Source organism: Crocodylus porosus, unplaced genomic scaffold (assembly GCF_001723895.1).
Source record: "Crocodylus porosus isolate Cpor-Errol unplaced genomic scaffold, CroPor_comp1, whole genome shotgun sequence".
NCBI classification, from domain to species: Eukaryota; Metazoa; Chordata; order Crocodylia; family Crocodylidae; genus Crocodylus; species Crocodylus porosus.
In genome coordinates this window covers 13,628,331-13,646,217 of record NW_017728916.1, presented here as the reverse complement: position 1 = coordinate 13,646,217, position 17,887 = coordinate 13,628,331, and the positions used below count along the sequence as shown (strand labels likewise).

The window sequence follows — 17,887 nt, the reverse complement described above, 5'->3', positions numbered from 1 at the left end:
CTCCACTATGAATTTGTAAATGCCCACAAGATCACTTCTCAGCCCTCTCTGATGGGTGATATAAGACAAGCTTTACCTGTGAACCTAAGAATGTTAGTATTGTTCTGTATCTCGTTCTCTTTGAACTATCAGAAAAAAATGCATACTATTTTGATTTCAGCGTAGATTCCATGTAGGAAAATGGTAAAGGCAAACTGTGCCACCTTTCCCCATCCTAAAAAAATCAAATTGATAGGACATAATTTTGACTTGCCACATTTGCAATTTGTCCCATACTTAATCCTAAGGAAGAATAGTGAAATAATAATACACACCCTTTCAGCTGAAGTGTCATTTCCAGTATTATTCTTCCATTCAGAAAATATTCCTGTTGCCAGACCCATATTCAAAAAAGTAATGAGTATACCAAAGAAGGTAATTTTATGTTGTTATATTTTTAAAAATGGAACAAAATATGTTTTGTTTTCATTTTTTGCAAGTTTATTTTAATTCATAAGTCCATTATGTCATAACTTTACAGGAAACTTTGTTAGAATAGTAAATCTGAGTATTGACAACCATGTCTCTCTTAGTAACTGGGATTGCTTTCACCTGACTTCTCAACCTATAGAAAAAAGGCTGCTTCAAGTGTCCTTTCCTTGATGTTACTTTATGCTTTCAAGTTGACTAGTAGCATGGTGGAAGAGTTGAGGGGTCAGAAACGGGAGCCACAAGTGTATTCTTATCCAAAGCAAAGTGATTTCTTTCATCTTAATGATGTAGAGAAAAAAAAATCAGTGTGAATGTAAACGTAACATGTAGAGATTTTTACTAATTCTGCCATTATTGGCAATCGGTTGTTACAATTAAATACATTAAAACCTTAGGCAGTATCAGTATAACCTTTTGAATAGCCAAATGCTCATTCATTTTGTCTTTTGCTAATATTATATATAAGTTACTAGGTGACAATTGAATTTTCAAACATACATGCTCTAGGTTCTAGTGACATAATGTGAGACTGTACTGTCATTGTCATTGAGCATTCTTGCTAACTGTCTTTTTGGTATCACAGAACTTTCTCTAAAATGTTTATCTCAGATTAGATTTTATGAAGTTTTGTGTGTATTTTTTTTCTTAAGTTTGTTTGACCAGATAATGTTATGAGTACTGCTGGGTAATAGCTTATGCACATGCTGAATATGCTGGTCATATAGTGAAAAGAAATATTTAGGAAGAATGAAATATTTAGTGTGTGACTTTACTTTTGAGTGGGTTCTGTGTATGAATATGAAACAATGTTTTCAGGAATAGGACAACTCAAACATACACTTGAAACAAAGAAGTATGGATTCTGCTAGTTACAAGGCTTATTTTGTCACAAGTAAAGAGCAGTTTTAAAAACCTGTTTCCTTTTCTTGGTTGGGGGTATCATTTGTTAGAAGTGGTCTGTCTAGACAAGCTGAGTTGTCTTTCAAGACAGACAGAATGTGATTCTTTGTGAGGAGTCTAAGCTGGATATTCCTAGAGCTAGAGCAAACCACAGGGCAAAGGTGGACATGTGTATAGTCTGGGCTGTTGTTTTAGAGATATTTCTTTTTTTTTAAGTTTAGTTACTATTTACCACACTCATTTCCCCAGATAGAAGAGACCTGTAAGATCAGACATAAGTCAGACCTAGTCAAGTAATTTGCTTTTATACATAGTGGACTGAAACCCTGGGATAACCCTGAAAGTAGTAGAATTGTGCAACAGCTAGAGGTCTGAAACTTAAGTAGGGTGGCCTTGGGAAGACCAGGGGAGGTGCATATTTAATTTTGTAACAGACAAAATTTTTCACAAATTTAGTTCATCTACTTACTTTCAATCAATCCTATTTTATCATGTTATCATGTATTGTTCCCTCTTTATATGTCCCGGCTTTTTCCAATGATAAAATATGATTTATGCTTCCTGTGAGAAAGTAGGAAAGGAATTGAGTTACTTTACCTTATAGAGGTGTTTAAGTTAAATTGTGACTTGTGACAGTATGAGAGCACCAAGCTGTTTTCTTAAAACTGAATAGTGCCCCTTCAGTGAGGGAGCAAGGAGATGTGTAGGAAGAGAAAGAGAATGCCGATAGAGCTACACAGAGAGATGGTAGCAGAACTTCACCCTGCTCTGTTCCCTTCCCATACTTTCCTTAGTGTAGTTGCACGCCACCACCATAAACAGTATCTGTCTAACTGCTTGTCAATCAATATGTAGCTGTAGTGCAACTGCATTTAGCATTTTGTGGATAGTTAGATCATGTAGTTTTTAGGAGGGGTAGTGAAAACTGGAACAAAGACTCCCTCCACAAGTTACAGGTATTGTGCAATTAACTGGTCACCTTAAGACCAGCTACACATGCAAAATAGCTATCACCCAGTTAAAAAGCTTCAATCATCTATAAAATTAGACCTCAAAATGTGTACTTACCTTTAGCTGGTTGCTATCAAGCTTTAATTTGCATGCGTAGCAGCATCTACCTCACACCTGGGAGCCCTGCACAGGGATGAACCTTGCTCAGCATGAAAACCCCGACCCCTAGGGATCATAGCTGCTGTGATCCCCAATCCTTGGGGGGGGGGCAAGTGGGCAGGATGTGAAATCCTCAGCCCACACAAGGCTCTTGGTCCAGCTCCTTACCCACAGTGGGGACTGAGAGTCCTGCAACTGACAGGGCTTCTAGTTCTGCTACATGCGAGGCTTATCCAGGGCCAAGACCTTCATCAGCTGTGAGGTTTTCAGTCCCAAATACATGTAGGTGCAGCTGGGACTGGGAGCACCATCAACTGCAGGGTCTGTTGTCCCTGCCTGTGCATGGCCCCTGTGGCTGGGAACCCCTTCAGTAAAGGGGGCTCTAGGCCATGAGTGCCTGCTTCTTCAGTGCAGAGGCAGCCCAGGATTGGGTTCCCCCTGCAGCCAGCAATATGGCGTGATTGGATCTAATGTGTGATTTCACAAGCATGCCTCCTGCCATGGACGTGATTATATGGATCATGCATTAGATCCAATCACACCTTTACCTTCATATGTAGAGAGTGCCAAGTACAAAAAAAAAAGTAACCAAAAAAGTATTGATAAATTTTATGAAATGGAAGAAACAAAGGAAGGAAATATATGTAATCTAAGACTATGTCTACACTGAATAAGTCAGTTAGGCAGAAGAAATACACAAGCTAAATCTAAACAAGCGCCCAGATGGCAAAAGCAGTATTCCTGCCATAGCATGGAGCTCTACTTCTGCACGTTTAGTCTCTTTGCCTGTTCTGGCTCTTTCCCTGCTGTTGTTGTTTAAACTGACACCTTTCATGAGAACTACATTGTCTTCTAGGGAAAGAGTGGGTAAATTAACTTAAATCATCACATTATCTACTTTAAGCTAATGTGGTGAATTAAAGAATAAATAGCAGATGGGAATGGTATATATAGCACAATTTATTTCCTCACATAAAGTAATTACATTGGCCATTTAATACTTGATTTGAGGTATTTCTGAGGTACAAAAACATATGTCTAGTTTTTAGTGTGGACCTCTTGGAGCCTAGGACATTTGTCTCACTTTTCTCAAACTCACTCCAAACCAATTCTGCAATTTTCCTTTGACCTCACAATCACTTCTTTATAGCATCTTTCATTTCATAGTAGTCCATTAAGTACCCCATGGATTTTATGTAAGAATAATTCCAGTCTTTGTTCAAGCATAGTATTATTCAAAGGTAGACTAGAAATTTTGTACTCCTCCACCCTGTTTTTAAATTATACATGTTTTGGTTTTGCATGGATAGTCGTTTAGATTTTGACTGTTCTATCCTAAAATATTTTTCACTTACTTTACTTAATGAGTCTGTGTAAAATAATTACAATGCTTTTTTTTTTTAAATAGAAGGGCAGAGCCTTAAAAAGATATTTCATCACCTCCCTCCATCCATCCCCTCTCCTAACCCCTCACCCCTGCCAAGGGAATAAGCTTCACAAGTATATAATCTGCAGTGTATTTGGATAATGTGTCCTAGTGATAGTTGTTTCTTATTATCCAATTTCTTTATAATCTTACTTTTTGCACCAGACTGGTCAGGCAAATACATGTCCTTCATTGTGTCTGTGAAGTAGTGTTAATAGTTTTTCATGTCAATAGTCAAACCCATTGAATATAGTTCTTGGTCTTGCTCATTTTGCAACTGCTCTGAAAATTTCCTTCCTCTTTATTTTCCATTAACTTCTGGATCTCTTCAAAACTAATCTCAAACCTTATTTGCTTGATACTGACTCTTTTTAAAATGTCCTTTATTATTTTACTTGATAAAGACAATCAGATGCTCACTTTGGGCAGTTCTGTGTAAGCACCATGATTGACTGACTGATTAATCTGATCTAGGTATGCATTACAACAAGGTACTGTGAAGCTGATGACATTCTTTGTCAACAAGGAGAAAACAATTTGAGTACAGACCATTTTATGCCTTATTTATATGCAAAATTGTTCTAAGCAAGAGCTGATGTTGTTCTGTATAGAAATTTCAGTCACTCTGCTTTTCTCTAGGTGTAATCAGCTCCAATGCATATTTCATAATGGAGATCTCTGCAGGACAGCAAGAAATACATTCAATTCCATTTGATTACTGTGAGAGCATGAATTCAGTATTCTGACTCTTAATATAGGAAATGGAGTAAAATCTAGCATAAGCAAAGACTATGTTGCAAGAGAACTCTGAGACAAAAATCCAGATACATTCTTTGGCAATGGCTCCTATCCCTTATTTACAAACCTCCAGCTAAGCAACAAGTGACATAGATGCACAATATTTGTATGCAAGTGAGAAGGATGATTCTTAGAACATCTGCTGATACTTCTACTTGGGGTCAATAAAGGACTCAACAGAGTTGCTCAATACATGTTAATTTTTGTCTCTCAGTCAAGTAGGAGTTCAGCTTCATGAGGAAAGCTTAGTTATGGTTTTTTATTTTTCATTTTATATACATTATTTGCATATCTAAGGAAAGTTGTAGGATATATTTATCCCGGAATATGTATTTGCCTTATAAGGTGACTTATCATTCATGAGTGATGAAAAATGAGTGGATATTTAAAAAATATAACTTTTTTGGTTAAAATCAACTTTTCTGTAAAATTAAATCTTGCTTTTAAATCTGAGTGCCATTGTGTCAGCTGACATCCCTAATGTTAACTAGTTGTCATCTTACTGTTGTGCCAGCCCAAATGTAATTCCCTGAATTAAAGCAGAGAATTTTCAGCAGAAGTGAATACACTTGCCTTTTTGAATGAATCCAGTAGTTCCTAATAAGGCAAAACTGTTTTCCTAGTGAAATAAGAAAATAAAATAAAAATTCGAAAAGGCCATAATATATACCTGTTTTTCCATTTGCTTATTAGAGCTTCAGTAATCTTCTGTTGTTGGTTTGATAATACCTAGATGGTTGAGCCTTTAGCTGCTGCAGCAAAAAATGTTGTAATAGTAGCAAATTGCCTGTCAAGAATGGAGAATTAATTTCAAATAACAAAAACAAACAGATTTAAATTTTTAAATTTATTAAATAAATAAAAATTATAAAACTTAAATAAAATAAGCTGAACATTTGAAGATATGAATCTCTTCCTGCACTTACTCTTGTCCAGGGGGCTGGAGGCAGAACTATCCATGCTGCTGCCCAGCCGCCGCCTGCATGCCTCCTTGCTGGGCAAGGGCAAAAGCCGGCAAGCTTCGTGCCTTGCAAGCCTGCACCCCAGGGCTTCCTCCTCACTGCCCCTGGATGCCATCTTTCCTGCTTGGGACAGGACTGCCACTGCTCATCCACTGCCTTGCGCCTCTGTCTGGCTCCTGCTTTTCCTCAGCTGGCCCCTCCCTCTGCCCTCCCAGCCATACCAGGCTCCTGGCACCCTCCTGGAAAGAGCTCAGTAGAAACAGCCCTTCCCCTGACTTTCTTCCCAGTTCTGGAAGTTGGGATCATCCTGACATGGTCACTAAAGAAATGATAAAGTTTAGCCAAGACATTTCTCTGAAGACACAAATGTTCTCTCTCTCTCACAGTTTTTAAGCTATTTCACATTTAAAGAGTGTTGTGGACAGACACACACGCAAACAGATGTACTAAGCCCATCTATATATAAATAAATACACACACACATATAATATATACACACACACATACGTATACGTGTGTGTGTGTGTGTGTGTGTGTGTACACACACACACACACACACACACACACACACACACACATAGATTGTAACAGTTAACATTAACTTTCTCATGTTTGTTCAGTAATGACATCAGTTTTGACCCAGCACCATCATGTTATGATGTAACATCATTGTCTAACTGCACTATCAGATCTCAAATGTGTTTTTGACAGACAACAGGTAAGAAATTATGGTCAAACTTGGACTGCACCTTAAAAAGCAAGCCAGTAATACTAGGTGTATCACCAAATATTTATGCATTACTTAATTGAAGCAGATTCTTAAGAGCAAGTGTACCCTTCCACATACTTTGGAAGCTACTCTCTCTCTCTGATACCTATTGTTCATCTTATATCAGTGAAAGACACCTAAATGTATGACTCAGACTCACTTCCATCTGGCATTTGATTTGATGGCTTTCATACCTTGCTAAAAGTATTAAAATGCGGGCTGTTGAGCGTTAAGTACATTTTGGGGTAGAATATGGGAGGATTTTGATAGTTTTGGGGGGTTTGACTGAAGCTATTCTGAAGAATGCTCCCATAATTCCAGTGAGAGAGAGATGGGGGTGGGGGAAGAAAAAAGCATGGAAAAATAATGTACTGTAGAAGAAAGATGGTAAGTCTTTGGATTTCTGGGTTGTTTTGTTGTGTTTGGCTAGCATATAGTATACAGTAAATGATGAGTACTCTTTGCACTAAGAAGGAATTTTTCATTTCATACATTATTCACATCTTGTTCTAGAAAGTCAAGAAGAACATATATATATTTTTGTTTGTTTTGAAAGTTAGACTTCTAGGACAAGAATTTCATCTTCAACTGGCCTCAGTAGCTGTCATCCAGCCTTAACTAAAAGTAAATGAGAAAGAGAATCTTTGTTACACTTCTTCCTATTATTTGGCCACACTGGACATAGATTTAATATCACTGTAGTATCTTGAGATGCTTTGATTGCAAGTAACTTTTTTTTTTAACAAAAACAAAAGTAGATGATAATGATATTTTGTAGGTTGTTACTGTTGTGGTTGTGGTATATTTCACTTAAGTACATGATAACAAGTAGTCTCAACAATAAGATAAAAAATATCCAGATAATATGGCAATTTCAGATATTTTCTTTTTTATGCATATATACCATATCTCAATGAAGTCTTATTTCACATTCCAGCTGCTATCGTCTGCACATAATCAAAATCAAGAATATAGTAGCAAGAGAGACGTAATGACTGCCAACATTTTGCTGCTCATAGAGTCAGTCTTACTGTTTCAAGTACTTGCTTCATGTGGTTTACTCAAGCAGATCTAAGTTAGAGGAGTAAAGCTAAGTTAGAGCAATAGTACTAATCTTCTGATCAGCTTTATCATTTAAAAAATCATTAACAGAATAACATCAGAAGAAGAACATTTTCAGCACTGCCTGCTAACATGTGAATCCCTATAATACTATTTAATACCATGCATAATCAATTCTTTTTATCAACTGAATAATTGTGACAGGAGCTAGTTTGGTTACATAACAAGGTAAAATACTTAATAACAGGAATTATGAATTAACCCTCAAAACTATCAAAATCTACCCATAATATTTAACTGAGTTAACGTGTAGCAGGAAAAGGGAAGTCCAAGAGTGACAGCAGCTGTCCTGCCAGCACTTCTGAATAGCGAAGTTGACTATGAATTACAGAACAACTTTGAGACAGAGAGCTATAATTTCTATACAGACTGGTTTGTTGGGGTGCTCTCAGGTGACTGGGGCCAGAAGAGATGATATGTCCCTGCATTCTTCCCTTTCACAAAGATGCTAACTTTTGTGCCTAAGGGAGTATATAGCTAGAGTGCAAAGAACACGTTCTATCTTTTTCCCTTACAAACCCTCATGCATTGATACTATCTGATTTTTTCTGGAATTTGTCTAAAACACAAACTAGAATAGGAGATAATGATGAGGGAAGTATGTAGGGTAGGGAAAGTGTTTCTGTTTGTACTTTCAAAAGAGCAAGCAGCTTTAAAATGATAAAGGAGAATTAAAAATGTTTTTTGTTTTCTCTTGCTTTACTATTTCAGTGTAAAGGGTTCTTACTGTCTAGTACACTGGCAATAAAAAAAAGAAATTAGTGTTTGTGTAACAACAAAACAAAATGGGTTATCATCAGAAACACAAGATTTATGCCAAAATGTAGCATCAGGAAAGAGAAGGAGGTTACCTCCATTTTACTAAGGAAGGGATTTATACCCACAAATAGGCTAGGGACAGAATTTATACACAAACCAGTTTAAGTTATCAGAAACTGGTTTAAACCTGTAACAGAATAGACATTCAGTGCACATAAACCAGTTTGAAAATGCCTATAACCAGTTTGAGATAAACCTGGTTGAATGTAGTATCAGATTTAACTCATTTGGCTCAAACTAGTTTATGCAATGTCTGTCCCAGATCCCTGGTAGGTTTAAGTTAAATCAGAGACCCCCAGCTTCCCAGCATACTCTTTGGGCTGGGCTCTGCTTCAGAGAGCTGGGCTGGCTCCTCCCCTCTGCTCTGTATCCAGAGCAGGGGTGGGGCATGGCTAGACACTGGCCTGCCATGGCCTGTGATACAAGTTCCTCTCTCCATCCCCTCTCACTCCACCCCTGGTAAGCCTTGCGGGCTGAATATCTGTCCCGAGCCTCAATGCACATAAACCAGTTTGAACATGGCTGAAACTGGTTTGAGATAAATCTGGTTGAATATAGTTTCAGACTCAACTGATTTGGGTCAAACAGGTTTATGCAATGTCTGTCCCAGAGCCCTAGCTGTTTTAAGTTAAATCAGATTCCCCCAGCATCTTGGCATGTTCTCTGGACTAGGCAGGGCTCTCTGCTCTACAACAGAGCTGGCCCCACCCCTCTGCTCCCTGGCTGCAGCTCTAGCAGAGACTTGCAGGCACATCAGGGTCTGCTGACTTCCTTGTGACCCCCTTGCTGCCCCTACCCCTCGCACCACTCACTGCTTAAGCAGAGTTCCCTTCCTCCTCTCTTCCACAGCATGGACCATAGACAGCATATAGTATGCTAGCTACTGCTGTGCAAGGCAGATGACACAGTGTCCGCTTAGGGCTTTTTGAAGCTAATTAACAGCTCAGCTGGTAATGTCCCTGCATTCTTTCCTTTGGAAAAAGTTGTTTAAGAAGAGCTTGAACTAATGAGTGGGGCTTTGTTTTTTGTTGAGGTGCTAAATGCTGATAACAGAGCTAATAAATGCTCTGTTATCAAGGGCAGAGGGTGAGATAACCCCTCCCTAATCACAGCATCCTGCTAGGGCCTGGCCACACCCTTCTCAGCTCAGCTCTGTGGAAGGGAAGGGAGGGCTGCTTTAGTACCCCGCCCCCCGCAATGTAGTTTGAGCCACTAGAGCCGGTGCTGGCATTTTTTAATTCCAGCAGGGATATCTGTGCAGTTACAAAGTGATTTAGCCTAGCAAGGTTAGACTAACCTGCAATTCAGGCTCAGGCTTTTTGAATGTCTGTTCCTAGCCATAACGGTGATGGAATTGAGGAAGCCCTTGAGAAAGCAACACAACCCAATAAATTATCTTTTTAAAATTAACACTTGATTTGAAAATGTTACAATTAAGTATGTATCCATTTGTTGTTCTGTATCAGCAAATGTGATTTAATTGGAGAAAGGAGTATGTATTACAAGGACTAGGATGCAGTACAAGTGCCAATGCCTTTGCTTATGAAGCATTGAATGAACTGATTAAAAAAGAGAAATTGGGCATTTTAGGTGCGAGACAAAATAGTCTTATAACTGGATATAAAATGTCCTTTGTGATTTAAAAAAAAAAAAAAAAAAAGAAAGGTAGTTGGACTGTAAGGGATAAAAGGGAGGAATCCTTCCCTTCACCCCTCACATTGTTATGAGTCACAAACAGAATGCTATAATTTTTCTTAGCTTCTATACGAATCACAGATTTGCCATCTGGTGTCTACATACAGTGTATTTTCAAGACCTCTTGGCTACTCTCTGCTGTTCCATTGGCAAGGTGAAAGATAGTTAACTGCTGTTTTTACAATGCTAAGACCCATGTGGGAGGTTGAGGAGACTTCATTATTGGGTTTTTTTAACTTAGGTTTTATAATGTTAGGACCCAGATTTGGATGTCTAGGAAGGTGAATAAATGTACACGTTAATGCTTTTCTTTTGCTAAATGGAGATATGTTAAGGAAGAACTCTGTAGCTTCATAGTTGGTACGGTCAGAGGGACCTGAGCAGATCATCAAGTCCGACCCCCTGCCATGGGCAGGAAAGAATGCTGGGGTCAAATGCCCCAGCTAAGTGATTATCCAGCCTCCTTTTGAATACCCCCAGGGTAGAAGCGAGCACCACTTCCTTTGGAAGTTGGTTCCAGATCCTAGCCGCCCTGACTGTGAAGTAGTGCCTCCTGATATCTAGCCTGAATCTACTCTCGGTTAATTTATGGCCGTTATTGCTTGTCACTCCCAGTACTGCTTGGGGGAACAGGGACTCTCCCATAGCCTGCTGGTCCCCCTTGGCCAGTTTGTAGATGGCCATCAGATGCCCTCTCAGCCTTCTCTTGTGGAAGCTGAAAAGGTTCAGGTCCCATAGTCTCCACTCATAGGGCTTGCCTTGCTGCCACCTGATCATGCAAGCAGTCCTCCTCTGGACCCTCTGGATGCTGTCCACATCCCTCCTGAAGTGTGGCGCCCAAAACTGGGCACAGTACTCCAACTGTGGCCTGACCAGTGGCACATAGAGGGGGAGGATCAGACCTTGCACTTGTCAGTATTGAATCCCGTCCTGTTCTCATCTGCCCACCCCTGTAACCTGTCTAGATCTAGTTGTAGTCTGTCCCTGTCCTCCAGCGTGCCCGCTTCTCCCCACATCTTATTGTCATCTGCGAATTTGAACAAGGTGCTTTTCACCTCCTCATCCAAGTCACTGGTGAAGATGTTGAACAGTTCGGGCCCAAGGACAGAGCCCTGGGTGACCCCACTGCCCACATCCCTTCAGGTCGAAAATGACCTGTCCGCCCCACCACTCTCTGGGTGCGGCCCTCCAGCCAATTTGCAACCCATATGACTGTGTGCCACAGTCATCTAATTTTTTAATAAGAATGGGGTGAGAGACAGTGTCAAAGGCGTTCCTAAAGTCCAGAAAGACTATGTCCACTGCAACACCTGTGTCCAGGGATTCTGTGACCTGGTTGTTAGAAGGCTACTAGGTTGGTCTGACAGGACCTGCCTCAAATGAACCCGTGTTGGTTGTCCCTAAGCATGATCTCCCCTGCTGGTCCTTCGCAGATGTGCTCCTGGATAATTTTCTCAAAGAGCTTCCCCAGGACTGAGGTAAGACTAATGGGCCTGTTGTTTCCTAGGTCCTCCTTCCTCCCTTTTTTGAAAAACAGGGACCACACTGGCCCTTTTCCAGTCCTCGGGCACATCGCTAGAGCACCATGAGTGCTCATAAAGCTGTGCCAGGGGTCCTGCAGTGACCTCTGCTAATTCCCTCAGCACTCTGAGGTGAAGATCATCAGGACCTACTGATATGAACACATCTAGTCCCACCAGAAGTTCCCTGACTAGGTCCTCACTGACCCTGGGCCTGGCATCGCCTCCCCTGGGTCCGTCGGGGATGCCAGTGGGTGGATGCCCTGGTCCCTGCTCAAAAAGATGGAGGCAAAGAAATTGTTAAAGAGGTTAGCTTTGTTGTCTGGTGTGACCATCAGATTTCCAAGCGTATCCTGCCAAGGCCCTATGTTACCCGGTACCTTTTTTTTACCCCTATGTATTTAAAAAAGGACTTCTTGCTATCCTTGATCTAGGTCGTTGTTCCCAGTTCCATCTCCACCTTAGCCTTCCTAACAGCCCCCCTACAGTCTTGAGCAATAGAGCTATGATTCTCCTTAGTGATGGCCCCTCCCTTCCATTGGGTGTACGCCTCCTTTTTAGCTTTGAGACATTCCAGGATGCTTTTGGTGAGCTATGGGGGCTTTTGAGCACTCTTTCCCCCATTGAATTGTGTTGGGATTGTCACCCTTTGGGCTTAGAGGATCGTCTCCTTAAGGAACAACTACTCTTCCTGGACTCCCAAACCCCCTCCTCCTTGGGACCTCAGTGCCTCCCCAACTAGTCACCTTACCTCATTGAAATCCGCCCTCCTGAAGTCTAGGGCTGTTGCCTTGCTGCAGGCCTTTGACACCCAGCGCTGGATGGTGAATTCCAGTAGGTGATGATCACCATCACCCAAGTGGCCTAGAACCTGCAGTCCACTCACCAGGTCATTGCCCATGGCCAGGTTCAGGTCCAACAAGGCATTTCCCCTGGTGGGACTGTGCACCTCCTGGGTTAGATGGAGGTCCTGTAACTCGGCTAGGAACCTACATGAGCGGTCAGATCTGGCTGACTGCTCTTCCCAGCAGATGTCTGGGTAGTTTAGTTTACCCACTATGACCACATCCCTTGACTCAACTACCTCCGCGAGATGACCTGAGAATTCCCGGTCCAGATCTTCCCCCTGGTTGGGTGGCCTGTGGTAAACCCCTACCAATAAGTCCCTTTTCCCCTGACCCCCTTGTATACAGACCCAGAGTACTTCAGTCTGCCCCTCCTCTGACCCAGTGCTGTTTGTTAAGAATGTGTATTGCTCTTTGATGTAGAGCGCCACACCCCCTTCCTCCCTGTTCTATCTGTCCTGTACAGCCTGTAGCCCTTGATGTTTACTGCCAAGTCATGCGCTGGATCCCACCTAGTTTCAGTGAGCCCCAGGTTAGTGTTAGCTAGCAGGAGGGCAAGTTCCTCCTGTTTGTTCCCCATGCTACGAGCATTAGTGTAGAGACATTTAAGACCTCCTGGAAGTGTCTGCACTACCCCCCTTATCCCAGGACTATCTGGGCCCCTGTCTGTTACCTGGGTATTTTTTGTGCTCGTTGCCTGTCTGAGCTGGGCTCTTCTTGTGGGCGGCTCTTGGTTCGGTGTTCCGTGGCTCCCTCCATCCACATCTTCCCCTTCCCCCAATCAACCTGGTTTAAAGCCCACCCCAGGAAGTCAGCCAACCTGAAAAAGAACACATGCTTACGTTTGGGAGAGAGGTGGCGCCCATCCCACCCGAGCATGTCTCTTGTCCTGAAGTATGGGTCATGGTCCAAAAAGCCAAAGCCCACCTCAAGACACCATTTCTGAAGCTGCTTTGGTGGCTCAATTTTTAATTGTAATTTTAATCCACTTTTTTCATTAGAGTGGACAGCTTACCAAAAAGCCAGGTACAGACATTATACTTTTACCAGTATAAGTGATTGGAAACTGGTCTGTACTTGTAACAGAATAGAAGTTCAGAACACACACTCATTTAAAATGGCAGCATGGTCTAAGATTTGCCTCCCTTCCCATTTCTCCAAAGCAAGAATGTGTATTTTATTCACTACCAATCTAAACTGCTCATAGAAAATCACCTTGGGCTTTTTGAGTGTCTGTATATTCCATAAAGTGTTAAGCACTGTAAGATTCACTGGATTGGAAGTGTCACCCTTGAAGGACAAAAACACTATTAGTCCCTGTGAAAAATTTGTTTTCTTTGAAACCAAAGACTTCTGAAATCCAGATGTAACATGACATAATTTTTTCACTAGGAAGAGAGACTGGTTTTTTGCCTGCTGGGGCTTTTTAACATGGCAACATGTATTTACCCAAATTACAAATAGCAGGAAAAAATGTAGAAAATGACTTGGTTTGCTAGTAGTGCCACATTCTGTATAGCATGCTAGTTAATATTTTACATTTTCTAGAGAAATATACAGAATAGGACAGCAATAGTTTAAAAATGTCAACTTTTGCCCACTTGGATGACCTTGGTAGAAGTTTTTCAAAACTGAGCTTTGCTTTTGCTGTATTTTTGTTTTAAAGAGCAAAAATATCATCCCAAGTTTTAACTAGAATGCATCCCATTGGCTTCCAGATGGAGTTTTACCTGAGTAAGGACTTCAAATTGTATAATGGTGAAATATTTTTCATTATTCTGTTGAAAAAGAAATTCATCATAGAATTATTTTTCAATTATTAAAATAAATATTCCTATTTATTTTCCCCAGGATAGCAATCCCAAGTAAAGATACATTAAATATATATCATTTCCATACACCTAGATAAGTGTGTATACGTGAAATGTAAAGGTAGATAAATTATGGGTTTGGGGGAAAATATTGTTTGTCTGAAACCACAATTTTTCCCTATCTTCCATTTTATAAAACATGCAAATGCTAGATTTTAGTAGCTAGATATTAATAGAATGCATTATGATTAAACATGTATCCAAATAATCTTTTCTTCATCAGCCGGTGGAAGGAAAAAGACAGCAGACCCTTCATTTCCACTGCAATTCCTAAAAATTCTTTGATAAACTGAATTTTTTCAAATATTTTATGAATAACATACAAGCTGTATGCTCCTAAACTTGTTGTGTCATTATGCTTTGCGTGTGACTGTAAACTAGATCTTTTTAAGATGCTATCTTGTAACAGTTTAAAAATAGATGAACAAAGGCTTGATATAATGACTGTTTGATATAATGACTGTTCCATGGGGTTGGGGGGTGTTATGTGTCTGGGGGAGGGGCTGGGGTGCTAAAACAAGCCCAGTGCCAGGGAGAAAGTAGGAAAAGCACAGCCCTGGGGCTGGGGCCAGCAGCTGGGTTTTTCCAGCCCTGGGGTGGTACTGTGAACTGTATAGAAGTTCAGTTAGATAGGTGTTGCCAGGCCCAAGCTAAGTTAGACTACCTCAGTGGTACACTTAACTTAGATTGGGTTAGCCATTTTTAGAGCATTTAACTGTCATGGACTTCTGTACAGTTTGCACATAGATCAACCTAATTAGTGTAAGGTCTGCACCTGGGTGAACTAAGCTAGATTGAGTGGCCTAAAGTGATCTAAGCTCCCTGTACACTGCCTGAATGTCTCTACGCAGCTCATGTCAGCTTGCAGCACATCAATGAGATAAACACTAGACATGATTTAAGAATTGTCCTATGCATTTATTTAGTTGAGGAAATCTACTATGTTGTCATTACTGTTTCCATTTTAGAGGTGTGCTTGAGAGAGAAAAATTAAACCAGCCGTGCTCAATTTTTACACTTAATTTGAACCTTTGATGTAAACTGCCACCACTTGTTAAACTTCAATAGGATAAAATGAAATACAGACATAGAATATTACTGCTTTTTAATGGCCTTGGAAAAATTTTCAGATTATGCATGGAGACTCTTAAATTAAAAAATAAATTCGATGTACGTTTAAAAAAGTGACCCAAATTTATATTTTTGTGGATGAATCGCTCACAGTTCTGTAACCTAGGAAAAATAAATCATAATTTACTGAAACATCAACCTTTTCATGATAGACATAGTGAAGTTTAGAATTAATACCCAATGCACATTTATCCACCTGTTAAAAAATATATCAACAAGTTATATTTCTAGATAGTTGACCACTGTTTACTTCAAACAGCTAAAACCCAATCCATTCAGAAGTAGACATAGTGAACTATTTTTGTCCATTATATTTTGATGAGAATATGCATTCTAACACAAGTGATTTTGTTAATTAAGCTAATAAGTATATCTATCATTATTTGTTGTATAGAGAGCTCAGAGTATGCTATATTTGACCTGCTTTCCCTGCCAAAACTTTGTTTTTTACTGATAAATATAAATATGTATTATTTAAGGAAAGTTTATTTATAATGGCATTCAAGTCTAGTTTTATTAATTGCTTGAGGCCACAGAGCTCCATAAACAGTTCCAAAGCAATTTAAAAAACAGATATTTGTTCCATAATCTGTTTTTACAACATATACATTTTATGTTATGATTTTTTAAATTAAAATAATAAAACTAAATAATATATCTCAGTGAACTAACATATAAACAACTGCTACAATATGTAGAGATTTTACTTTGCTTGTGAGACAGATGTCATTCATAAAGACAGTGAAATTAAAAAAAAGAACTAAAATTGAAGCCTGTAAGGCAGCATTAAACCAGTAGAGTTCTTAAACCAGAACGACTTGTGCTTCTAATCAGCTTCTATTTTATTCTTAGGGAGTTAGGTAGCTGTGGTACCCTTCACAGTTTTGAGTATTTAGAAGACACACAGATAGAGAAGCAAGGAGTATGCAAATTAGAAATAACCTCTGTGCCATTATGTAAATCTTATTGTACCTACTTCTAACAATACTGCTCATCTCCCATTGGAGAAAGCTCTGTCTTGCTGAAAGTCTATTGTTTTCCAAAGATGCTCTGTCATCCTACTGCAAGTGATTGACACAATATCAAGTACTATCTATAGCTTTACAACACCTTTGATAAAATACAAAGTATTAGGCAGATATAGCAGACATAGCAACACCTAGTACTATTTTGTACAGTATTATTCTGCTGCTTTCTGGGTACACTTCTAGTATAATTTTAATTTTTAAAACTTTATTTCCATTTTTGTTCTTAATGAGAGTAATAATTTAATCTACGTAAAGGAAAATATGTGATGAAGAGTCCCAAAACATGTTGCTATATAAATGTTTCTTAGTAATGGCTACTTCTGAGTTCATCCAAAGTCCACATATTAATTTATTACTAGTTTTCTAAATAGTCAAGAAGAGCTATGTACTACCTGTCTTTATTAATATAAATATTAGGAAATCCATGTTTCAATGAAACCTGAAAAATGTTGTCTATAAAGCTTACTTTGTAGAAGTATCTGAACATATTTATCAACCTTGTTAAAAAGTATAAATGTCTGTACTGTCTTATTTCTCTGAATCAAGAGTCAAAAGCAATGAGACTCATTCTGTTGAGACCTCCACATACAGTGTGCTCTTTCATTGAATATACACATTTTACCCATTAATAATTTTAAGAATTACACAAAAGTTTTGAGAGCAGAATAAAATACCCCACAGCATCTGTAAAGCATGTTATGTAACATGATTGTTTGCATCAGGGAGGTTCAGAATACATTATGAATTGCTTCTAGGCATTACAGTTTACTGTCATAGTTCTTACTGAAAGGTGTTTTGAAGCTCAATGTAAGATTATGCAGGTTCCTAAGAGAGCTATGGAATCCAAATGTTATCTTAGCTTTCAGAGAGATGATTTGCCACCATGAAGCTTCTGAAGTCATGAAGGTTTGTCTTTAATTCTGAATATCTATTTGAATGTCATGTGTAATACTTTTAGGACAGAAAACACAGCTTAGGCAAAGTGTTGGCATTAGACTGCAGCTTAAAACTGTGGATGTGTTTGCATCTACAGCCACCAAATTAATAGAAGCCACATTAAATGCATAACAAAGGATTTTTGTTCATATGATGGTGTAACAGGGGGCCTTCTCGGGGCCGATTTTACTGTGGCCCGTCCACCTGTTTCTGGGCTAACCGCCCGCCTTCTCATCTGCCATGTCTTGTTAGTATTAATTAATGATGTAATTAAGCGGGAGGCAGCCCATTTTCTGCCCCGATGCCAGGGGGCACTATCTGCAGCTCCATTCCTCTCCTACTCTGCATCCAAAGCCTCTCAGATGGTATTTGTAAATTCCTCTTTATGTTGGGGTCTAGGCTGCTGTGGGCCTACCCCTTTTTTTCTCTCTAGCTAGGCCTGTCAGTCAAAAAAACAAAACAGAACAACCCACTAATCAGGGTT

General features: G+C 39.6%; 1 protein-coding gene and 1 long non-coding RNA gene across 3 annotated transcripts in view; both read left to right on the top strand.

Moving 5' to 3' along the window:
* DIAPH2 (diaphanous related formin 2) overlaps nt 1-17,887 on the top strand; it is a 686,654-nt gene that overhangs the window by 526,433 nt on the left and 142,334 nt on the right. The window lies entirely within an intron of this gene.
* LOC109311036 overlaps nt 14,340-17,887 on the top strand; it is a 13,947-nt gene continuing 10,399 nt past the window's right edge. Inside the window, exon 1 of the long non-coding RNA XR_002101377.1 lies at nt 14,340-14,350. This is a non-coding gene — a long non-coding RNA (uncharacterized LOC109311036). The remainder of the gene's footprint in view (nt 14,351-17,887) is intronic.